The 9,073-nt window shown below is 49.4% G+C and overlaps 1 long non-coding RNA gene across 1 annotated transcript; it reads right to left on the reverse strand.

Moving 5' to 3' along the window:
- Window positions 1–4,873: 4,873 nt before the first annotated feature.
- LOC147216432 (uncharacterized) lies at window positions 4,874–7,767 on the reverse strand. Its single transcript, XR_015109159.1, has 3 exons — window positions 7,631–7,767; window positions 6,222–6,790; window positions 4,874–5,425 (listed from the first exon to the last, which is right to left on the reverse strand). It is a non-coding gene; the product is annotated as an uncharacterized LOC147216432 (long non-coding RNA).
- Window positions 7,768–9,073: the final 1,306 nt, after the last annotated feature.

Raw genomic sequence — 9,073 nt, forward strand, 5'->3', positions numbered from 1 at the left:
GCAGACCATGGAGACACCACACAGGGATGCCCCCTGCGGGAATCCAACCAGGGACCTTCTGGCTATGAGCCGGAGACGCTAACTGCTGCACTACCGCACAGTCCCAGGGACACTTTAATTAAAAGCTACAGGAAGGTGCAATTGCTTCCTCCATGTTTCTTATCTGACAGCAGAATCAACTTTCTCCTCAGCCGTCCCTCCCGCAGCATCACCTCGGCCCTCACCTCCTCCGCCAGAGCTCCCGGCCCGGGCGTTTGAAGTGCGGGGAGCTGCCCATCAGCCGGCAGGGCTCGGCGAGGGATTAGTGGGCATTCAGGCAGCTTGGCGCGGTGAGCCGCGGCCCGTCTGATCAGAGAGGCTCCGGTCTATCTCCCCACCTCACCCGCGGGGCCTGTGATTTCACACGGATTAACACACAAAGTTGCCTAATCTCTCCCCGCGCTCCACTCCTATTGATGGCCGTCTCAAACACCGGCTCGCACTCCGGCCTTGGAGTCAGGGAAGTGGAAGAACAGTCAAATTACCCTCCCGACAAACAAACAGGAACGCGTTCTGAGGAAAGAGGTCCGAGAGGCGGTGCCGGGGGATACCTGAGATATGGATGATCATGTTTAGCAATATGTCTCTCTTTCTTTATCACCTCAAAACCAAACATGGAGGAACCCCAACACCTGACATTCACCCGTTTCCATCTCTGACAAATGCAGCAGCGGGTGGACCTCCATGAAGATGAAGATGATGACACCACGTGAACATGAAGATTCCTGTGCTTCAGGCAGGACCTGAGGAAGTCAGCCTAAAGCCAAGTAGAAGATCTGACCGGGGGAAAGTTCAGCAGAACATCTGCTTGAGTTCCAGAGTGGGGTCCCTACCAGTACGACGGCCATTTGCGGCTCCAAGGACCTCGGAGGAGGTCCAGGTATGTTGGTGTGGCTCAGCTCTGCTGCCGTCAGCGTGTCGCTGAGTGAGTGAGGACCAGATGAAGGGCTGGAGAGCCTGAGGGTGCTAAAGCCTTTCCAAGCGGAGCCCCTTTGCTGACCTGCTCAGCCGGTGGGTGAGGAGCAGCTGGAGGACGGAGCGACTGAACGGATGAAAAAGCAGCGTCATAATGTCCCGAGGTGCCGACCGGATGGAAGAAAAGCATGCTTTGTGCAACGTACACATTTCTATTAGCAGTAATTATCAAAAGAAAAAAGGGACCTTTTCGAAAACCAACATAGATTCTTATGATCAATCAATTAATTAATTAAACAAGTTAATTCAATAATAATAATAATAATCGTCTTTCTCATTCTCTAACAGTAACAGTGACGAAATCAGAGCTAGAGGTCGCAGAGATGAAGATGTTGATGTTCTCTTTGGGACTGACCAGGATGGACAGGATCAGGAATGAATCCATCAGAGGAACAGCACATGTTAGATGTTTTGATGAGAAGGTCAGAGAAGCCAGACTGAGATGGTTTGCTCATGTACAGATAGTAAATATATTGGTACACGGAAGCTGGAATTGGAGGACTAGAGGAAGACCCAAAAGAAGATTTATGGATGAGTAAGAGAGGATATGAAGTTAGTTGGTGTGAGAGAGGAGGATCCAGAGATTAGGGTCAGATGGAGAAGGTGGATTCGCTGTGGTGATCCCTGCAGGAAAAAGCCAAAAGTGGAGGAAGAAGAAGATCCTTCTCATTCTTTGGGCTACTCCCCTCAGGGGCCTCCACAGCCAATCACTAGCCTCCATCTGACCCTCAACCAATCACTTGCCTCCATCTGACCCTCTTGCACCATCTCCCTTCCTGTCCTCTCTCCCCTCCATCCACAAATCTCCTCTCTGGTCTTCCTCCAGACCTCCTCCAGCCTCAGCGTCCTTCGACCCAGATCTTCTCCATCCCTCTTCTGTCCATGTCCAAACCATCTCAGTGTGACTTTATCTCCAGAACATCGAACAGTGTTCTTCTGATGGACTAATTATATATCATGATCACAATAAATAATAATTTATCATTATTATTATTGTTTTTATGATTGTTAATAGTGATTATGATAATTCTTTTTAAATATCAGCAAAAAGCCTGCTCTTTTTCCGTGGTTTTACTAAAGGTCCTATGACAGTGCACAGTCTACTCTGCATAATTAGCACAAATCTAATTGTTTCTTTTTGGTGCCATGTCTGTTTCATTCATTCCTCCACCTCCCTTCCACAGAAATCTGTCTATATGAGCACAGGTAGTAAAAACAGATAGGAACGGATGGATTAGCTGTAGGGACGCAGGAAAAGGGGACTAATTGCTTAATGCAGGAGCAGCAGCGTAATCCGTCTTTGTTTCTTGAATGTCCCCCCTGAAAGCGGCGGATAAGTCTTCCCATTTAGCGCGGGGATGCTTGGAGCTGGAACCAAATGGCAGGGGCCAGACGTCTAATTCAATCAGAGGGCCCTCGGGTGGCCCGGCATGGCTAACCGCATCATCCTTAAGCATCTTGATTTTGTCAGAATTATAGAAAATGACAAGTGAACTCGACGTGAACCAGAGTCGGCGTGTTTCCCTTGTATTGGCATTTCCTAATGTGAGCGGAGTGGTGCCAGAAAAATCAATAGCCCTCCGTCGCTTCCTCGTCCCCCCCGCCGCTTTCTCTCGGCGAGCTTAAACAAAATAACCCAAAAAGGTCTCGCGGATATCACAAGGCAGCGACGCAAAAATGAAAAACAATGCGGGATCGCACGTCTTCCTGGGAGATTTCCGCGTAATCGCTGTGCGGACGAGACTGAGCAGACGTGATGTTTATATTTCCCGCCGGAGTAATTAAACGGACTCATATGGTTTCGCCGCATCTGTTTATCGTCCACGTCGAATCACCGCGCTAACGGCAGCGATTACGCCCGGAACGCTGAGTCGGGGTTGGCATTGGGAGGGGGGATATTTCAGCGGCAGATCACGGTCACATGGAATAAGCTCCTGGATCAATCCTCTCTGGGTGCAGATTACGCCGCTGTCCTCACTGGCTGTAATTTTGTAGTGTTGTTGAGAAAATGTTTTCCATAAACACAGATTCATCTAACGGCTGCCGACAGATGGGGCGAATATGCCAGACCTTGTCTGAGGTGAAGATACGGCAGGCCCGTGGCGGACGTTGGTTTTGTGTGTGCCTGTATTTATGTAAATGCAATTAAGAGCATTTTGAACAATTATGGTGTAAAAGTTATGGTTATATATATATGTATATATATACATATATACAGGCAAAGCACAAGACAGTGTGTGGTCTAGAACAGAGGTGTCAAACTCATTTTGGTCCCGGGGCCACATGCGGCCTAATTTGATGTCAAGGGGACTGGACCAGTAAAATCATAGCGTAGTTACCTAGAAGAAACACTAAGTCCAAATTTTTCCTTTGTTTTAGTACAAAAGAGTTATAATTTCTTGCTGATATTAAAAACTGGAGAGATTGGTCAACTCATGCAAGGAAGTGTCTTGGCCTTCTCAGGTGCTTCAGCAGCATTGGGCTCTATAGCAAAGGGATGCTACACCTGCTCATTTCCAGTCTGGAAGAGGAGTACATGTGCGCCAAAGTCAGATTGGAGATGATGCTTTTGGATTAGAGCGACCCATTCATAGCCCAAGCACCCCCCCTTCCTGGTAACTGGGAGGAAGTGGACACCGCTGGCTTCAACTGAACAGGCGAAGGCAGCACTCAGACACAGGGACATCGTGGGCCGAGTTCAGGAGGGGAGGAGTTGACTTGGGCTCGGGGCTAGTACACCAGCCTGGATCAAGGACAATCCATCTTAGAGACGCAAGCTGGTGGTCCAGGAAGTGGAGGAGGAAGGAGTGGAGAAGCGAAAGATCTCCTGGAAAGATCTGTGGGAGATGGAGGCCTTCAAGGCGAGCTTTACCATCAGGGTAGCCTATGATGCCCTGTCTTCTCCTGCAAATCTAAACCAGTGGTAAGGCGAGGACCCTACATGCCCTTCATGCTCAAGTCCAGCAACATTGAAGCACACCCTAGTGGGATGCAAAGCCAGCCTCACCCAAGGCCGTTATACCTGGCGGCACAACCGGGTATTAAAAAGTCTTGCAGCAGTGCTGATAACTCACCGGACGAGCATCCTGTGGGCACGCAACTCCACTCGTGCGGGAAGGACAAGCCAGCCTTGCCCCAATGAGAGCTGACCTTGGGCAACTGGGCAGTGCACAGGACTGGAAGCTGCCGGCGGACCTGGACAAGAAACTTTACTTCCCAGCTGAGATCGCATCCACCAACCTGCGACCAGACCTTGTTTACATCATAGAGCTCACTATGCCCTGGGAGGATGCAGTGGAGGAGGCCTATGAACGGAAGAAGCTGAGATATGCTGAACTCGTTGTAGATGCTCAGCCACAAGGCTGGAAAGCGAAGGTTCTTCCAGTGGAAGTAGGCAGCAGAGGTTTCAACATCTCGGCCACTCAGGGAGATGGGAGTACATACCAGAATACAGGTTTTTTATTAACCTCAACCGACAAATAAGAAATGGTCCATTTTTCCTGAAAAACCCTACACTCCATGACCACTTTTCTCTTTTTTGACAACAACATGTTGCTGATGAGGGTGTCAGGTCCAAGAGAAAAGCAGGTACATTTCTGACAAAAAGTAAAAATGCTAATTGACAGACCAGGAAGCCGCATTGCTGCCATCTGCTGTAAGTCACATCTAGTTGTGCCATGTTGCTAACACTGACTACAACAATGTGCCCTTAGCAGAGAATATAGGAACCACATTTTTATTTTAGAAAAAAAAAGTTCATGATTTTTATTGATTTTTTAAAATGTAGATTTCTTCCACAGACCGGATTGGACGCCCTGACAGGCCAGTATTGGCCCGCGGGCTGTGCGTTTGACACCCCTGGTCCAGAAACAGTGACAATGACCAAAAGACCGGAGGCAGAGCTGGAGGTCGCAGAGATGAAGATTTGATGGATGCTGGAATTGGAGCTGCCAAGCAGGAGGTCTCAAGGAAGACCAAAGAGAAGATTTATGGACGTAGTGAGAGCGGATATGAAGGAAGTTGGTGTGAGAGAGGAAGATACAGAGAATTGGGTTAGATGGAGAGGGAGGATTTACTGTGGAGACCTCTGAAAGGAAAAGCCCAATAGAGAAGAAAATATTTATATGAGCAAATTGTTTCTATGTCCTCCAACATTCATACAATCAGAAGATGATCTTTGTTAATTTAACGTTTGTCACTTAAAGTGGGAATCGATGCGTTTTATTGATCGTGTCTTTAACATCGGTTCTGGAAACCTTTCCTTTCTCCTTACAGCCAGAAGGTCCCTGGCTGGATTCCCACTGGGGCCTTCCTGGGTGGAGTCCCCATGTTCTCCTCATGTCTGGGGTTCCTCAGGGTTCTCTTGGTTCTTCCCACAGTCCAAATACATGCAGGGGGTTCAGTGGAGACCCTGCATTGTGCAGACGAATGGATGTTTTTTTTGTATATTAGATACACAGAGAGAATGAATGAACGAACGGTATGGAGGTTTTGACCACGCGGCCTCCAGACGGGCCTCTGGATCCCCTGTACAGATTCTTTCTGGTTGCGACCAAACACACCACGACTTCAAGCACAGGAAGACTTCCTCCCGTAAACAGGAGGAGGACTCGTCCAGTGGGGGTTATTTGCTCCAAAAGATGGAAAAGAAGGATGGGAAGCTATATCTCAATGGGGAGGACGTGCAGTGCATGGGGGCGGTTCCACCTCCAGAGAGAGAAAAAACACTATGCAATGGATGGAACAAATCGGAAAAGGATGATCTTTCAGGACAGCGAGGACAGGATTGGAGAAAGACATGGCACTGATGAGGATCTATTCTTCAGAAAAGGCACACATCCAGAGGATGAGGAGGGTTTCCAGCTGGAGGAGGACAACAATGCAAAAGAAAGAGACAAGACGGAACAGACGGAAAATGAAAGAGGATAAGGCCTGTTGGTGCAGCTGAAGATGCTTTGAATGGAGCCAGACGTTTGAAATGGAGGAGAACACGGCATTCTTTTGGAAGTCTAATGTTCAGAGAGGATCCCCAGGAGATGGGGGAGAGCTCCAGCAAAAAGGACAAGATGATAAAGAAAACTGTGTGAAGGCAACAGGTGTCTTCACCGCACCTTCACGGACCTGGTGTTTTTCAGCTTTGTTTTTTTCCCCAATTCATTCATTCATTCATTCATTCATTCATTCATTCATTCATTCATTCTCTGTACCCTTGTCCTGCAGAGCTGACCCCAACTGTGATTGGAGAGGTGGGGTTCATCCTGGACCAGGTCCATCAAGGGCCACATATGGAGATACACAGCCATTCATCCTTTTGGGTCTCCATCGAATGTTTTTGGAGTGCAAGAGGAAACCGGAGAACCTAGAGGAGACTCCACACAAAAAGGCTGCTTGTTAGAATCTACCCGGGGATCTTCTTCCAAGAGCCAACATCTGCTACCTAAAGGTCAAGTAAGACCTTACTGTGGTAAATGGGAGAACTTAACTGAAGAAGCCTCCTTGGACGTGGGGTGAAACATCTTTGAGGAGGAGAACCAAGCTGCCACGTTATGATGTGACCAGGACCTGGAGGACTGAAGATGCTGTGAAGATGCCGCCCAGTGAAGTGGCACCTCCAGCTGATCCACATCACCGGGTCACCAAGTAAAGCATCCGGAGGAACTCCATCGTTAACTCAAGAGGCCAAGTATACATGTTCACAAAAATGGAAGCAGTCGTTCCTCTGGAGGCTCCCCATTGGGCCCAGGGGGACCCTCAGTTGTCCCTGGAGAACCGCTGTCTGGAACCCCAACATGCAGAAAATGCTGTGTCAATGACAAGCTAACGGGCTAATTCCTAACAGACAAAAGCATTTATCAAATAAAAGCTTTGCACAGAGCTCTTCGTACAAAGCCATTGTCCTCCTGTGGTTTGGGAGTGACTTGGAGGAAAGGACACGGAGCAGCAGCAGAACAGTCCACAAAGTTCGCTTTTATCAGGTAGCATACGTCTTGTCCACATGTGCTGGATCCAGGCTATGCAGTAAAACCAAAGTGCTGACAGGCGCTGATTACTCCAGTGAGTTTGGCGGCCCCCGGAGGAGGGGTCACCCAGAGGACAGTATGCAAGGGTCTTCCTGAGGGGCCGGCCCTGACCCCGGCCCAGGGGCTGCTATGAACCAACACTTCCGAGCCTTTTCCTACCACTCGGCCTGGATTTAATTTCGTTCAAAATCTCCCATTATCCCGTTATGTTATTTCTTCCCAAAATCAGGGGGTTTGGGTTCTTGCTGGCACTTTGCTCACCGGCCAGATGACTGAGGGTTCAGGGATTCTCACCGGAGGAGATACACTCCGATTTACACTTTGATTTACATTCACAAGCACTGGGAACAACGCAAGTACTGATATAACTCCAAATAACACTGTCCTCCTCCAAGTCCTGTCACGCCTCCTCCTTTGAATCACTTCTGCATTTTCAAGACTCACTCAATAAAACCAAGGATAAACAAGTAGTTTATTTTGACTTTATATAGTTTGGTCGACGAGCACAAGAGTGCTACTTTCAAAAGACATTGGCATTCAACGTATAAATCCCCGAGGCACTGCGGCTTCTGTGCAAAACGAAAAGGTCGATTCACCTTCACATCACGGAAAACGCAAATGAAAGTGGCGTGCGGTCGTTTGCGCATCCGGTCCGTGTCCCGTCCGCGAGCCCTTTCCCGGCGGGGACAGTACTGCATGACTCGTACTCCATAAAAACTTCTAGACGAAATCATTCTTCGGCGCCCGATTTCCTTCTCCGTCATCACTCATGCGTGTGTTCTTTAAATGATGTCCAACCAGTCCGGCACAATGTTGTGAAACCATCAATCTGCCAGCAGATTGTTTGCTCTCCGTGTGTCCTTTGTCTGTCGCCATTGTGCTGCTGCCTCCGATTCATACATCCAGGGGCTGTTAATCAGTCGTTGGAGCTCCGCGATGCCGTTGCCACTGGAGTATGTGGCTTAGCACCTTTTAAAACCCGACTGCACACACACACACACACACATACAAACACACACTCCCGAACCCAGCTCCCTTTCCGAGGGAACAGCCTCCGCACATAAACAACCCTTTGTTTGTGTTCTCCAGCTGAAGAGGACAAAAAAAAAGATCCACAGTCTGCTGGCCTTCCCCCAGGACAAACTCGCTTGATTAGCGGGATCTGCTCACGGGTTGTGAGCGGCGGCGCCGGCCAGGGGCCCGCAGCCAAGCGCCACTGAGACAAGAAGCCCCCGTTCGGCGAAGGCCGTCTGAAGGAAGCGTCGACTGAATGCGCCCCCGATGTAGCCGAACATCTCGGTACGCGCAGGTAAACATGGCGACCCTCACCGCGCGGAAACCGCTTCTTCTCGAGCTCCAAAGCCGGGACATGTGGTCCGGATTGAGCCGTTTGAACGCTTCATAGGTCAAAATCAGAGGCCCGTCGTGTTTGGTCCAAACCTGAGCTTGACGTTGGCAGGAATGTAGATCATACACACCGCACAAAAACACATGGTTGTAATTTGGGAGCTGAACCTTTAGCTATATGATGACAAGTTTAGGGAGAAAAAAAAGAGGGAGCGGGGTGTCGGATGACAAATAGAAGCAGTTATTTATCTACAGACGCAACGCTTATCCTGCACCCGGGGTCATGGATGTGGGGGCAGAGCCTATCTCGGACGACACAGGGCGAGAGGCGGGTCTCGCCCTGGCCCGTCCATCACAGGGGCACAGAGACCCTCTCTTGCCACTATCCTAACCTCCATCCATAAACCTCCTCTCTGGTCTTCCTTGAGACCTCCTCCAACCTCGGCATCCTTGTACCCAGATGTTCTCCATCCAACCATGTCCAAACCATCTCAGTGTGACTTTATCTCCACAACATCTACCATGAGCTGTCCCTCAGATGGACTTCCTGATCTTCTCCATCCTCCTTACTCCCAAAGAGAATCTGTGCTACCACAACCTCACTGAAGGGAAAAGCCCAAAGGAGAAGAAGACTGCCCCCCCCCCCCCCCCCCCCCCCCCCCCCATTGCTGTTGTCCATTCTTATCCTTGAT

This window comes from Fistularia commersonii, chromosome 30 (assembly GCF_037954325.1).
Source record: "Fistularia commersonii isolate RoL2024-O1a breed Wild chromosome 30, RoL_Fcom_v1.0, whole genome shotgun sequence".
In the NCBI taxonomy this organism is placed as follows: Eukaryota; Metazoa; Chordata; class Actinopteri; order Syngnathiformes; family Fistulariidae; genus Fistularia; species Fistularia commersonii.